General features: G+C 45.4%; 1 protein-coding gene across 1 annotated transcript in view; it reads right to left on the minus strand.

The window, feature by feature from the left end:
- The window catches only part of LOC118097689 (zinc finger protein 883-like), a 290,445-nt gene that overhangs the window by 173,728 nt on the left and 102,583 nt on the right, over positions 1-14,134 (minus strand). The gene's annotated exons all lie outside the window — the stretch shown is intronic.

Genomic DNA, 14,134 nt, shown 5'->3' on the forward strand with positions numbered 1-14,134 from the left:
AAAGAGTGTTGCTAATCCCCGCCCCCCCCCGAGATCTGTTCACTTGTCAATGAGGGGGGAGCACGAGGGAGGGGCTTCTTTAAGTGAAGGGTATTAATATGTTTTTATGCGATTCTCTTTCTAAGAACAGATTAGTGGGTTTATCAGCATATAATTCTCTCTCTGCTGGATAAGCCTCGCGCAGAAAGGTTGCTCATGAAGCAATTAGCGCAGCTTAATTTGATGGTGTATTTGAGAAAGGGAAACAATAGATAAATGCAGAAAGAGGAAAAGAACTTGTGCAAAAGTTAAATAAAAAAAAGACGTTTCAAAGGCCAGCTCCTTTGCTGCCATCTGCTTGCTGTGACAGAGTTCGTAAATCAGAATATGGCCATGGAAGGTGTATTACTGGATGTTCAGAACAGTGTGTCCCGTTGACACATTTCTTATGCCTTTCTCTCCCCCCCCCACTCAATATGGTGGCACTTCCTGTTTTAATGAAGACAAGATCCGGGCCACTTGAATGCCCCTAAGAAAGTTGTGGGTGGGTGAGAGGAGGAGAGGGGGGCGCCAAGGGGTCCCTGGAGCTCATAGGAGTCAACTCCTAGGGGACGAGGTCCCTTTGCCCTCCCATAAAATATTTGAGGAGGCTGCCCCTCCAAATTGATGGGCGTTGCCATTCAAATGGTGTGTGTGTGTGTCGTTTGATCAATTAGGCAGGGTGGGACTTACCCATATTTTATTCAAGTTGACACCATTGCAAGCCAAAGAGCCACATCCATGTTTTTAAACAGAGGCCAAATGGTCACCTCTCAGGGAATCATTAGCTGAGATTCCTGCATTGCAGGGTTTGGACTGGATGACCCTATGGGTTCCTCTACAACTCTACGTGTGTATGATTCTCACAGATATGGCTGCCACAACTGAGCTCTGCTTCCTCCTCCTCCTCTTGAAATCTCATGGCCCATGTGGTGAACAAGACCTCTTCCTGCAGCATCTCCCTGCGTGTGGAATTGCCTTGGCTAATGGTGCCATTTCCCTGCCATCGCAGGCCTGCGTGAAGCAGCCAAGGCTTCCGCTGAGAAAATGGTCTCCAGCATCAAAAGGCAGTTACGGGGGACGTGAGCGGATTGACTCTCCGTTTCTCGCATTTGTACAGTGAGATTTGGAAGTGGAACAGCAAAGTGGAGCTCATTCGAGAGCATCTGCTCAGTCACAGCTGGAAGGAAAGCAGGGCGAGGGGAGGAGGAGCCGCTTCAGGGCTGCCGTTTGAAAGAGGGGCTCTCCGGAGAAGGAGAGAGAAAACTCAGGGCAGGGGGAGAAGGAAGGGGCTGAGGAAGAGAGTGTGTTGGCCAGGATGGCTTCCTTGGAAGGTTGGTGGTGGTGGTGATGATACCAGTTGCTGGAAAATAGGAATGGAGAGAGTTGCTTCTGCTGTACTCAGGGGTCCTGGTTGCAAGATTCCCATAATGGGCATCTGGTCGGCCACTATAAGAACAGGATGCTGGACTAGATAGGCTCCCTTTGGTCTGACCCACAGCCAGGCTCTCCTGACACTCTAACATCAACTTCCTTAGACTGGTCATGTTGTGCAGATGCCTGATGATTGTCTTCCAATGGGACTACTCTATTCTGAACTTAAAAATGGAAAGCACAATGCTGGTGGTCAACAAAAGAGATTCAAAGACTCTCTCAAGGCAAATCTAAAAAAATGTAGTACAAACACCAACAACTGGGAAACACTGGCCTGTGAGTGCTCCAGTTGGAGAACAGCCTTTACCAAAGGTGTCCTGGGCTTTGAAGATGCTCAAACTCAGGACAGAAGGGAGAAACACACTAAGAGGAAGGCACGCTTGGCAAATCCTCACCGCCCGGAAACCAATGTCCCCACTGTGGAAGGATGTGTGGATCCAGAATTGGCCTCCACAGTCACTTATGGACTCACTGTTAAAACCATAGTACTTGTTACTGCATACCTGAGGTTGTTGATATTTCTTCCGGCAATCTTAATTCCGGCTTGAGATTCATCCAGTCCATCCTTTCGCATGATGAATTCTGCGTATAAGTTAAATAAGCAGGGAGACAATATACAACCTTGTCGTACTCCTTTCCCAATTTTGAACCAATCAGTTATTCCATGTCCAGTTCTAACTGTAGCTTCTTGTCCCACATAGAGATTTCTCAGGAGACAAGTAGGAAAGTTTTTCCTACTTTCTTCAGTTTAAGCCTGCTCCATCTCCCACATGACAACCCTTTGGATATCTGAAGATGGCCATCGTGTCACCTCCCAGTCTTCTCTCCAGGTGAAACACCCCCAACTCCCTCAACTTCCTCAAGTGTTCACCATAAGCAGTGGGGCAGAGTTCCTGCTCTTGTGCTCAGGTCCCACTTGCAGACTTCCCAAAATGGGCATCTGGTCGGCCACTGTAAGAACAGGATGCTGGATCCCATGGACTTCTTTGGGCCTGATCCTGCTGCCGGGCCTGTTATGCCTATTAATATTTGTGCTAGATCTAGAAAGTGAATTGGTTATACAATGGCTACTTTCTCCTCCTCTTCCTTTTATCCACAAGGGTTTCTTCCTGTCCTGCTGTTCTTTTGTTCCAGGAAACGGAGAGTTAAAACGCTTTTTGAAGCCCAAACCAAATGTTAAATGAAGGCCTATGAATCTCCAATATATGCTTTTCTGTGCTTCTTCTCCACTAAATACCCAAATAAACAATAACACATGATTAATACACATAGAATACAAGAACACAAAAATGTCAGGCGTGCAGTTTCTTAAAATTACGCACCCCAGATCTCTTACAAGGTCTCTGGGAAGGAAGAGTAGATCTGGTCCCACGAAGCAGCCCCTCCAAGAGCCTCTTTGCTCACCTGGCTGCTTTTGACCAGGATCAGGGGCTCCACAGACGCAGATGGCGAAGGCCAGAGGAAGGGCTGGAAAGGACAAGAGATGGAGAGAAGACATTATTTTTAAAAAAACAACAACAACAAAATCAACATGTAAAAAGACCTTCTGGGCAGGCAGGTAAGAAGAATCCAGAGTTCATGGCTCTGCAAATAATGGGCAGATAAAATTTTATGTATTCTGTATTCTGTTCTTTATAGTTTACCAGCTGCTTCGAGAGCACTGCTGCCATCAGCGTTATTTTTTCATTAATGAAATAAATTTCATTAATGAAAACAACAGCAGCAAAACACAGAGGGCTTGTCAGACATCAAAGGCAGAGTTACAGGCTCATTTTGAGATAAGGATGGCTTTGGACCCCCACACTGAGCAGGCGTCTCCCAAGAGTCACGTGAAATTGCTTCTGCCGGGTGTCCTTCCCAAAGTGTCTAATCATTAATTAAATGATTGGTTTAAAATATGCATCGTATAGCCCACCCTTTTTCTGAAGAACTCAGAGCCAGAAACAATAACAGAATATACCATAAGAGTACAGTATACCATAAGACCATAAATGCAGAATAAAGTCCACATTTCAAACCACTGTAAAACTGCCGAACATCTCCAAGTTCCAACTTCAAAAAGCTTGAGGAAATCGCCATGCTTTAAACTGGCACCTAAATGGGAAGAGGTTGGTGCCAGCCAAATTTCAGAGGATTGGGAGCCTCACAACTGAGGCATCACCCCTGAGAAGGCCTTGCCTGGTGTCAACACGGAGCTCCTGGTAGCAGAATGCTTCAGGTAATCTTCTTGGCAGATCTTACCTCTCAGGCATGGAGAGATCTGCAAGCATTTAGACCCCAGGTCATCCAGGGCTTCTTCTTTTTTTTTTTTTAAGATTATTTTTATTAAGTTTTCCAAATAAACAACCCCCCAATCTTTTTTTACATTTCATCTTATATTCGCCCATCTCAGTTCATTTTGCTCTGCCGAGCTGTGACTTCCCTCCCTCCCATCATTCGGTTTTGTTTCCCACTCTTATCTCGCAGTTCCTTTTTGCCCACCTAGTTAAAACCAATTCGTAGGATTTAGTTCAGTCCTGCAAGTGTCTTTAAACTTCTGCAGTTCTTCTCCATATAGTCAATGAATTTACTCCATTCCCTTTGGAACTTTGTCTCTCCCTGGTTTCGGATCCCGCAGGTCAACTTTGCTAACTCTGCATAGTCAATCCTTTTCGTCTGCCACTCCTCAATTGTCGGTGTCTCTTGTAATTTCCATTTTTGGACTAATAAAGTTCTAGCCGCGGTTGTAGCATACATAAATAGTCTCTGATCTCCTTTTGCTATTTCCTCTCCCATCAGTCCCAATAGAAAAGCTTCAGGTTTTTGGGGGAAGGTATACCTAAACATCTTTTTCAATTCATTATATATCATTTCCCAAAATCTTTTTACTTTTTCACAGGTCCACCACATATCATAAAAATCACCATCTTTATCTTTACTTTTCCAGCAAGATTTACTACTCATTCTATACATTTTGGCAAGTTTTACTGGTGTTAAATACCATCTGTACATCATTTTCATTACATTTTCTTTCAAAGCGGTACATGCAGTAAATTTCAATGTCTCATTCCATAATTTCAACCACGCATCATACTCAATATTATACCCAATATCCCTTGCCCATCTTATCATCACCTCTTTTGTCATTTCATCTTTCATAAACCACTCTAATAAAAAATTGTACATTTTCGATAACAATTTCACTCTGCCTTCCAACAATTCTATTTGAAATTTGGACCTTTTATCTTCAAATCCTACTTTTCTATCATTTAACAATACATCATTCACTTGGTGGTACTGCAGCCATCCAGTCAAAACCTCTTTTATTTCCTCATACGGTTTTAATTTCCAGGCTCTGTCTGTTTTCATCAAAATCTCCTCATAGGTGGCTCCCCTCCCCTCCATATTTATCTTTTTAACAGTTAAGACCTCAACAGGTGATATCCACCATGGGGTCTTACTTTCTAACAGCATTTTATTTATTTCCCAAACCTCATATAATGATCTTCTTATCACATGATTTGTAAAACCTTTATGAACTTTTGTCTTTTCATACGAGAGGTAAGCATGCCAACCAAATCGGTTGTCGTAACAGGGCTTCACAAATCATCAATGAAATCTTGAATAAGAAATGTTTGGCCGCAAGGAATGTTTGAGGAGCTGGGTATGTTTAGCCTGCAGAGGAGAAGACTAAAAGTTCACACACACTTTTCCTGTCACATGGAAGAGTCACCAAGCTTGTTTTCTCTTGTTTTCTGGGGGGCAGGAGTTGGAGCCATGGCTTCAAGTTCCAAGAAAGAAGATTCCGACTCCACATCATCCAATGACTTGGATGTTCAAATATAAAGTGCCATCATGGCTGCCCCCCTGCACTGGCCGTCATGCCCCCGCAGGTGGTGTGCCATGCCCCCAGGATGAGTGCCATGCCCCTGCGGGTGGCACACCATGCCCCTGGGATGTGCGCCACGCCCCTGGGAGATGCACCAGCCACTCCCCTGCCTGCTCTGCACCACTGCACATGACCCAGGTAAAGGTAAAGGACCCTTGGACGGTTCAGTCCAGTCAATGACAACTATGGGGTTGTGGTGCTCATCTCGCTTTTCAGGCTGAGGGAGCTGGCATTTGTCCACAGACAGATGTCCGGGTCTTGTGGCCAGCAGGACTAAACCGCTTCTGGCGCAATGGGACACCATGACAGAAGCCAGAGTGCACGGAAATGCCATTTACCTTCCCACCGCAGTGGTACCTATTTATCTACTTGCACTGGTGTGCTTTTGAACTGCTAGGTTGGCAGGAGCTGGGACAGAGCCATGGGAGCTCAGCAGGTTGTAAGGATTTGAACCGCCGACCCTCCCATCGGCAAGCCCAAGAGGCTCAGTGGCCACCAGCTCTGTGTACATGACCCAACAACAGATTAGCAAATGGAATTTAGTGTGAACCCTTTCGAATGCCACATGTAAGGCCTTCTGGATGTCACAAAATTTGTTCCAACCGTGATGTTGTGGGTGTTTGTAGGGAGCACTTTATCCAGCTTATAGAACCCAAAGGGCCTTTTAAAATTTAGCCTCTGTGCTCTTAAGACTAACCAAACCTGTGTTTCACCATTAAACGATGTCATTTTATTCACTGTGCTTGAGGTCGTATTATAGAAACGCAGAAATACAGGAGGCTTTTTATTGCTCCTGTTTTAGCTGTGTAAACAAACACATAAACTGTGATTTTGGCTTTTACCTGGCCAAGTATTTCCTTTGGCAGAATGCTAGAACTGGAGCAGCTTCTGTCATCAATTTCCCGGGAAATAATAATAATAATAATAATAATATTTTTTAAAAAATATATTTATACCCCACTTTTTCCCTGATGGGACTCAAGGCAGCTTATGGATAAAAACAAGAACTAACTGCTAAAAACATTTTAAAAATAATTAAAATACAATTAAACATTGATAGAATTTAAAACTATATACATATATAAAATCTGTTTAAAACATATTTATAATTACGATAAAAGCAGCAGGGCCCTAGCCCTTTCATTAAAAGCAGTCATTTCCCAAAAGTCTCTTGGAAGAAGAAGAATCTGCTTGAAGAAAGAGAGCAAGGAGCCAGTCTCACTTCTCCAGGCAGGGAGCAGCCTCAAAACATCCTCGTGAGGGTGGTAGGACTGAGAGAAGGGCCAAGCCAGAGATCTCAGAGCCCAGTTGGGGTCCTAGGATGAAACAGGGTCTTTTGGATTGCTTGGACCTAAGCCATATAGGGCTTTATAGGGCTTTATAGGTCATAACCAGCCCTTTGACTTCTGCCTGGGAAAAGACCACTAGCCAGCAGAGCTGCCCTCAGTCTCTGGCATCTGGGAATGACTGGGGACCTTGGCTCAGTCTTTCTAAAATATGCATCCCCCCTGGAAGGTTCTGTGGGGCTCTGTGGCTTAAAGTGACTCATATCCGATTCCAGTGGCCGACCAGACACCTGGGGCAAACCTGCAAGGAGGTTTTGATCACAAGAGCAACTCTCCCCTCTTGTGGTTTCCAGCAACTGGGATCTAGAAGCATTGCTCTGTAGAGGCAGAGCAGCGACATTGTGGCTGACGACGACAATGGCAAATTATTACTTGCACCTCACCCAACTGACTGCGTTGCCCTGGCCACCCTGGGCAGTAGCCCTCAATAGCCCTCTCTTCGTCTATGATTTTTTTTTCTAATCCTCTTTTTAAGCCACGCCATTTGGTGGCAATAATTGCCACCTGTGGCAGTGAGTTCCGTAGTTTAACTGAGAAGCCCTTTCTTTTATTTGTCCTAAATCAGGGATTGGCAAGGTTTAGCTCTCCTGGGCCGGTTCATTCCAGCGGAGATCCCTCTGTGGGCCGCATTGCGTGCATGTGTAAGCACGAGCTCCCACAATTTCTGGTTTCTGCATCTGCACAGACGCGATTTCCGGCGCCGCGGAAGCGAATCCCCATGCTGCGCTGAGCCGGTTTAGTGCAGCGTGTGGAAACTCGCCGAGCGGGCGGCTCGGTTCAGGGTTAAACAACCCCCACAGGCCACTTGTGGCTCATGGGCCTTAGGTTGCCTAACCCTGTCCTAAATCTTCCAACACTCAGCTTCCTGGGATGTCCATGAGTTCCAGTGTTGGGCAAGAGGGAGAAAATTTTTTCTCCACCCCCTTTCTCCATGCAGGGCATCATTTTATAAGCTTCTGTCATGTCATCTGGTTGTGGGGCTACAGAAGCCCACTGCCAGCTCCAGTCAGGGGCTGGAGGGGAGCCCTGTGCCACTGCTCAGACTCACCTGAAATGCAGCCCGGATCTAGCCAGGAGCTGACCTGGGTCCTTAGAGACCTAAGATTTACCATAATCAAGACAATAAGTGTTGGAAATGTAAAAAGGTGGAAGGAACATTCTATCATATGTGGTGGACCTGCCCATTAGTAAAGGATTTCTGGGAAAAGATTTATAATGAATTGAAAAAAGTGTTGAAAAACACTTTTATTAAGAAACCAGAATCCTTCCTACTGGGCATAGTTGGAAGAGAATTGCCTTTGAAAGATGTAAATCTGTTTTTATATGCCACAACTGCAGCTAGAATTTTATTAGCAAAGTACTGGAAGACACCAAAGATACCTACAGTGGAAGAATGGCAGTTAAAGATGCTGGACTACATGGAACTTGCTGACCTGACCGGAAGACTACGCGACCGGGGAGAGGAGAAGGTGGAAGAGGAATGGAAGAAATTTAGAATTTATTATAAAAAATATTGTAGAATTGATTTATAAGCAACTGTGAGGAGATTTATAAGCAACTGTGGAGCTGCAGATAAAGGAAATAAGTGAGATATAATTGAAAATAGGTTAGATATGATAAGGAGATGTAAAATTAGGAAAAGGATATTGTAATTGGATTTGGACAATAAGATATAGAATCTGCCAACAATGATAAGCAATGAACCGTTAGAAGGGGGACCCGGGGAAGTCCTCTATTAAAATGAGAAAAAATGATATGGATGTTTAGTTATTTTTTGTTCTTTTTTTGCTTTTGCTTTTCTAATTTTTTATTCTTAAATATGGATGTCATAACAATGTGTAATTATATGGATGTTATTCTCTCTTTTTATAAAACCTAATAAAAATTGTATTTCAAAAAAAAAAGGAGCTGACCTGGGTCCTGATCCCCCTCCTTGCTAATTCTGGCAGCACCCTGATCGCTTCCTCTGCTTTCATTCACATTTTTAATCTATGTTTTTTAATTACATAGCATTATTAATTGCATTTGTCTGCCAGCTGCTCCAGGACGATGAGTCACTCAGCGCTGATGTTTGCCACATCCAGCAAAGGGCCGTGCAGCTTCTTACCGCCATCTGAGGAGCCCGGCTTCAGATCTCGATACGCTGTATCAATCGTGACATGTGGCTGCTGCGAGCGGGGCTGGCAATTAGCAGAAAGGCTCAGAACAACAAATGTGCAGGTCTCTGATTCTCAAGCAGCAGCAGCAGCAGCAGCAGCTGGAGTCTTGCTCAGATTAACAGGAGGGTGCTCCAAATATTTAGCACTTTCCTGCTACAAAGTAAATAACAAGAAGTAATTGCAGGAGGAAAAACAAGCCTCTCCTTCAACTGCTCTGCCTTTGCTTCTGCAAAAGGGAGCTCAGCCCACCTGCGGAATCTTGGTCAACAGAAGCTGCAAACTTTCAGCCAGGGAAATCTCACGAAAATCGGAAGATCAGGCCCAGGCATGGACCCTCCAGCAGTAAGATTCTGGAACAGTTTCCTTGGAAGGTGATGACTCTCCTTCCACGGAGGATTCTAAGCATAAGTTGGAGGACCCCCTGTCCTGGATGCTGAGATTCCTGCATTGCAGGGGGTTGGACTGGATGGCCCCTGGGGGTCCCTCGACTCTACAATTCATACTCATAGAATCATATTCTACAAGTCTGTTATTTTTGTTCATGCATGCCACACACTCCATTTTTCCAGTTTATCCTCATGGGATTTGACCTCTAGGCACTTTAAAGCATCCATGTCCTAAAGTACCATGGGTTGTATGATAATCCCGACTTCAAAAGAGAAAGAGTTTTATTTGAGCACAACTGCTGCCACCTCTGACCCCCCCCCGGTTTTACTGAGCATAGATGTGAAAACAGACAAGCCTGATGTTCTTCCTTCCCCCAGATTTCCCTGCCCCCCTAAAGCTTCTCAGGTTGGGATGTTTGGATAAAACCTCCAAGGGGGAGATGCATGATGGTCACTTCACCAGCATTGCAATGTCAACAAGCGACGGAGATGGAGAGAAGTTTATCCCAGGGATGTTGCGGCCCCCAGAACGATTTCACAGTGGCATAGTGGAGCATCCCTCTTTAGAAATATATATGGCAGCAGTTAAACTCTTAAATTCAATTATTGTATGCATATTAGCCATCCTGAGCAATAAAGGAAAGAAGAACCCGTCCAGACAAAGTGATTTACAGTAAGGGGTTGGCTGTGACCAGGATACTCACAATATTCCCAAGCCATAATGCCGCATAAATCACCCTTTGCAAGCCTTTGCTTCCAGCTTTTCATGAGTATTTATTATTTCATCTACATATAAAGTGCCCATCTCACAACAATATCTGGAGCTTAGTTGTTTCCATAAATAAAAGGGGAAAGCAGAGTGCCCAAAGGGACCAGGAGAAAGAAGAGGTGGGGAGGGAGAAGCTCCTTACTGCCTACAAGATGCTTTCATAGAATCAGGATTGTAGAGTTGGAAGGGACCCCAGGGATCATCTAGTCCAACCCCCTGAAATACAGGAGTAACAACTCAAGCATCTCTGACATTTCTGCAAGAATGATCCAGGAAACTCACAGAGGAAGTCGGAGTTCCCAGAGATCTCTTGACCACAGGACAAGGACTGAAGAAGGTGGCAGGACTTCCCCTTGAGGTTCTCTGTCGCACAGAGGCATCTCCAATTGTGACCCAGTGGAATTGGAAGCAGGAAGCCGCACAGTTATTTCACCCAACCTGGCCACCTGTATGTGTGCCACAAGCAACGTTTCGGCTCAGATGAGGGGCGTGGAAGCCAAGTCTGATGAGGAACGGTTGAGGGAGTTTGGTGGGTTTAGCCTGGAGAAGAGGAGACTGAGAGGAGATAGGAGAGCCATCTTCAAATATTTGAAGGTCTATTACATGTCGGATGGAACAAACTTGCTTTCTCCTGCTCTGGAGGGTAGGACTTGAACCAATAGCTTCCAGTTGCAAGAAAGGAGATTCTGACTAAACATCAGGAAGAACTTTCTGAGAGCAAGACTTGTTCAACAGTGGAATTGACGCTCTCAGAAGGTGAAGGATGCTCCTTCACTGGAGATTTTCAAACAGAGGGTGGATGTCAATCTCTTGGGGACCCTTGAGCAGCCATTCCTGAATTGCAGGTGGTTGGACTAAATGATCCTTGGGGTCCCTCCCAACTCTATGATTCTAAGAAGACTCGCAGGCCAGCCCAAGAGGGGTCTGGCTCTCTAGTGATCCTTGTGGCATGCAGACCATGCACTCGCTGAGTCTGCTGCACCTCATGCAGGGCTTTGCAAGCTGAGGCTCCTCTCTGTGAGTGGGGAAGTGGCCAATGGGGGCAGGAGACAGCCAAGGAAGATGAGGGAACCTTTGGAGTAGCCTCCCCTGGGAAGTCCTCACTCTGGGATTATATGATGCTGGAATGTGGCCTCTCCTTCCATGAAGATTTTCAAACAGAGGTTGGATGACCATCTCTCAGGGATCCTATAGCTGTGATTCCTGCATCGCAGTGGGTCGGACTACACGACCCTTAGGGCCCTTTCTAACTCTATAGTTGTTATCTACTGAGATGAATCCTAGAACAATAGGATCCAAAATGCAGCAGTCTGATTGGTTCGCAGGAGCCACCCAATCCAGCTCCATGTGGAAGTGAATCAGCAACCTGATTGGCCTACAGGTGCAGCCCTGAAGTAGCCAATCACGCAAGGCCCATTGTGTAAATAATGTATATAAGCGGACATTTTGGGGAAAGAGCCATTCTCCTCTTCTCCTTTGCTACTACAAGCTGAATAAAGAGCATGAAATTCACTCTCGAGTCTGAGTATATTTTAATAGTTCTATGGTTTTGTAAATTTCAAGGGAGCTCAAGAGACTTTTGCTACAACTTGCCACATTTTGCAGGCAGGTGTCACATAATGGCCTGTAAAAAGAGTACCCCACAAAGTGTCTCCCCAAGTATCAGGAGGTGGTCTCCCCTTGAGAAAGTCTTCTTTGCCCTTCAGAACAGAAGAATTCTTGGAGGTAACTCAGGACATAAGATCTTTCTTTCTTTCTTTCTTTCTTTCTTTCTTTCTTTCTTTCTTTCTTTCTTTCTTTCTTTCTTTCTTTCTTTCTTTCTTTCTTTCTTTCTTTCTTTCTTTCTTTCTTTCTTTCTTTCTTTCTTTCTTTCTTTCTTCCGCTATTGTATTTCCCAACCGTCCTTCCCAAGGATGCCAGGGCAGTAAACAATGTGATAAAACAATGAAGGCATCTTTAGCAAAACAATTCCAGTACAGATGCAGCCTGGGAAATATGGCAACAAAAGTCTTGTTGGACGATGAAGGTCTTCCGCAGGCACCAAAAAGTCAACAGAGACGGCAGAGTCCCAGAGTGTGGATCATTGCAGGCAGCCACCGGATGGCGCCCTTCTTTCGCAAAGCTGTATTTTGGGGGCACCCACTTAAGTCACTGGATTCAAAACTTTTGAGTTGTGTTTAAATGTTGGTGACCTACATTGTGCAGAGTCAGGCATTATCTCCTTAGACAAAGAGCGACATTTATTTTTGTGAAATGCTCAATAGATCCATTTCCCTAATCCTGATTTGTGGAAAGCGACAATGATTTAAGTCGATGGTACATTAGGAGATAAATACCAGGCTTTATTTTGCACAGATGGGCAGTTGCTACTTAGCAGCCTTTTCTTTTTTTTAAAGGGGAAAAAATGGCTAATTACTTGATATTTTGCATTTTACAGATAAAGTTCCTTGTTCCTTGTGCGACCAAAAGGATTTCGGAAGATTAATTAGCTCCTTGTTAATAAATAATTAAACATTTTATCTGCTCATTGCCCCAAAGCAAATGTAAATGTGATTTTCCTAATTTGATGTCCTGCAAACGGCAACGGCAGCGCCTGGAGGATTCTTTGAGGAGCTCCTGATCTATTGGCAGCCTGTTTTGCTTGCCTCCTGCTTCCTCTTAATTGTTGCTCCCCATAATCCAGTTACATGAATGATTACAGGCTTCATCAGACACAACAATGTGCTTTGCCTCTGCAGCATCAGGAGCCCAGGCTTGGTCCCAGGGGAGTTATTAGACATACCCAGCCAGGAGTTCCTGGAGGGCCTTTCAGGTCTCTGGAGGAGCAACTGGGAGCAGAGGTCCTGCTCCTCTTCTTAGCCCATCAAGGAAAAGGCCATAAGCAGTGCTGGGTTTTGGCCCAAGGGAGGCACATTTGGGGCAGGAAAAAAACTCCCAGCACCAGGAAAGGGGAAGAATCTCTTTTATTATTAGACAATCTCTCGCAGCTACATTTAAGACCCTAAAAAGAGTTTGCTGGATCAGACCAAAAGCATCCTCTTCTGACAGTGGCAACTCAGATCCCCCTTATGGTGTGGGTTGGGTTTTAATGGGTAGGAGAGAATATATGAATGGCAATCTATCCCTCCAAGCTCCCACAGAATTTCAAAATCCCATTCTTGGCAGCAAAATCAAAAGCACAGGAATTGTGTGAGTGAGTGAAAAACTTTTCTCCAGGCCATGCATCATTTTATAAACTTCTATAACACACCAGTCCCCACTGGGAAAGGGTCAATGGGCGCAACCCTGGCATCACAACCCTGTCGGGGAGCTTTGCACCCAAGCAGGCCACTTTGCTCCTGAGCAGAATCTGGCCATTGAAAGAGAGGCTCCAGCAGGAAATCACTGGGTTAAAATTCATTTGGGTCTGCATCAAGACAATGGTTTCCTACCCCACTACAAATGTTAAGTAACTCAGCCTTGAGCTTGATGTCTGAACTCAGAATTCAAAGCTAGAAATTTCACAGTCAAACCCATCACTTTCCACACTGAACCAGAAACCAGGGGGATTATCCCTCTCCTGGCTTAAGAGGTGGGGAAAGGTGGCTTCCTGCCCAGTTCGGAGGTGAAGGATCACTTTCTGGTTACGCCATTTCAGGGGCATATATAAAGGCTGAGACATCTTCCCCGACATAAAGCAGAGAAGACAGATGGGTCTGTGTTGTGTTTAAATCCCTGTAAATCACAGGAAATGAGCCAAGGGCGTAGCCAGGATCAAAACTAGGGGGGGGGGGGCAAGCCATGATCATTCAGGGGCGGGGCCACAAAGTGGGAACGTGGGCGGGGCTACAGGGCCAGCTGGCCTGGCGACATTGTGGTGGCGGCAGCGGCGGCAGCGGCCACCTTGTGCTTCTGGGGCTGGCAACGGCGGCGGCTACCCTGCTTGGCTGGAGAGGACGGGAGGGTCGGGCAGGCAAGAGGGGGTGACAGGGTGGGCGAGGGCAAGGCACGGCCGCAGTCACGACGGCTCCGAGGCGTTGCTGCATATCAGCATAATATTTCAACCATGTTGTGGGTTCAAGCCCCGCCTTAGGAAAAAATTCCTGCATTGCAGGGGGTTGGACTAGATGACCCTTGTGGTCCCTTCCGACTACAATTCTATGATTCTATTGATA

The sequence above is a fragment of the Zootoca vivipara genome, chromosome 1 (assembly GCF_963506605.1).
Source record: "Zootoca vivipara chromosome 1, rZooViv1.1, whole genome shotgun sequence".
In the NCBI taxonomy this organism is placed as follows: Eukaryota; Metazoa; Chordata; class Lepidosauria; order Squamata; family Lacertidae; genus Zootoca; species Zootoca vivipara.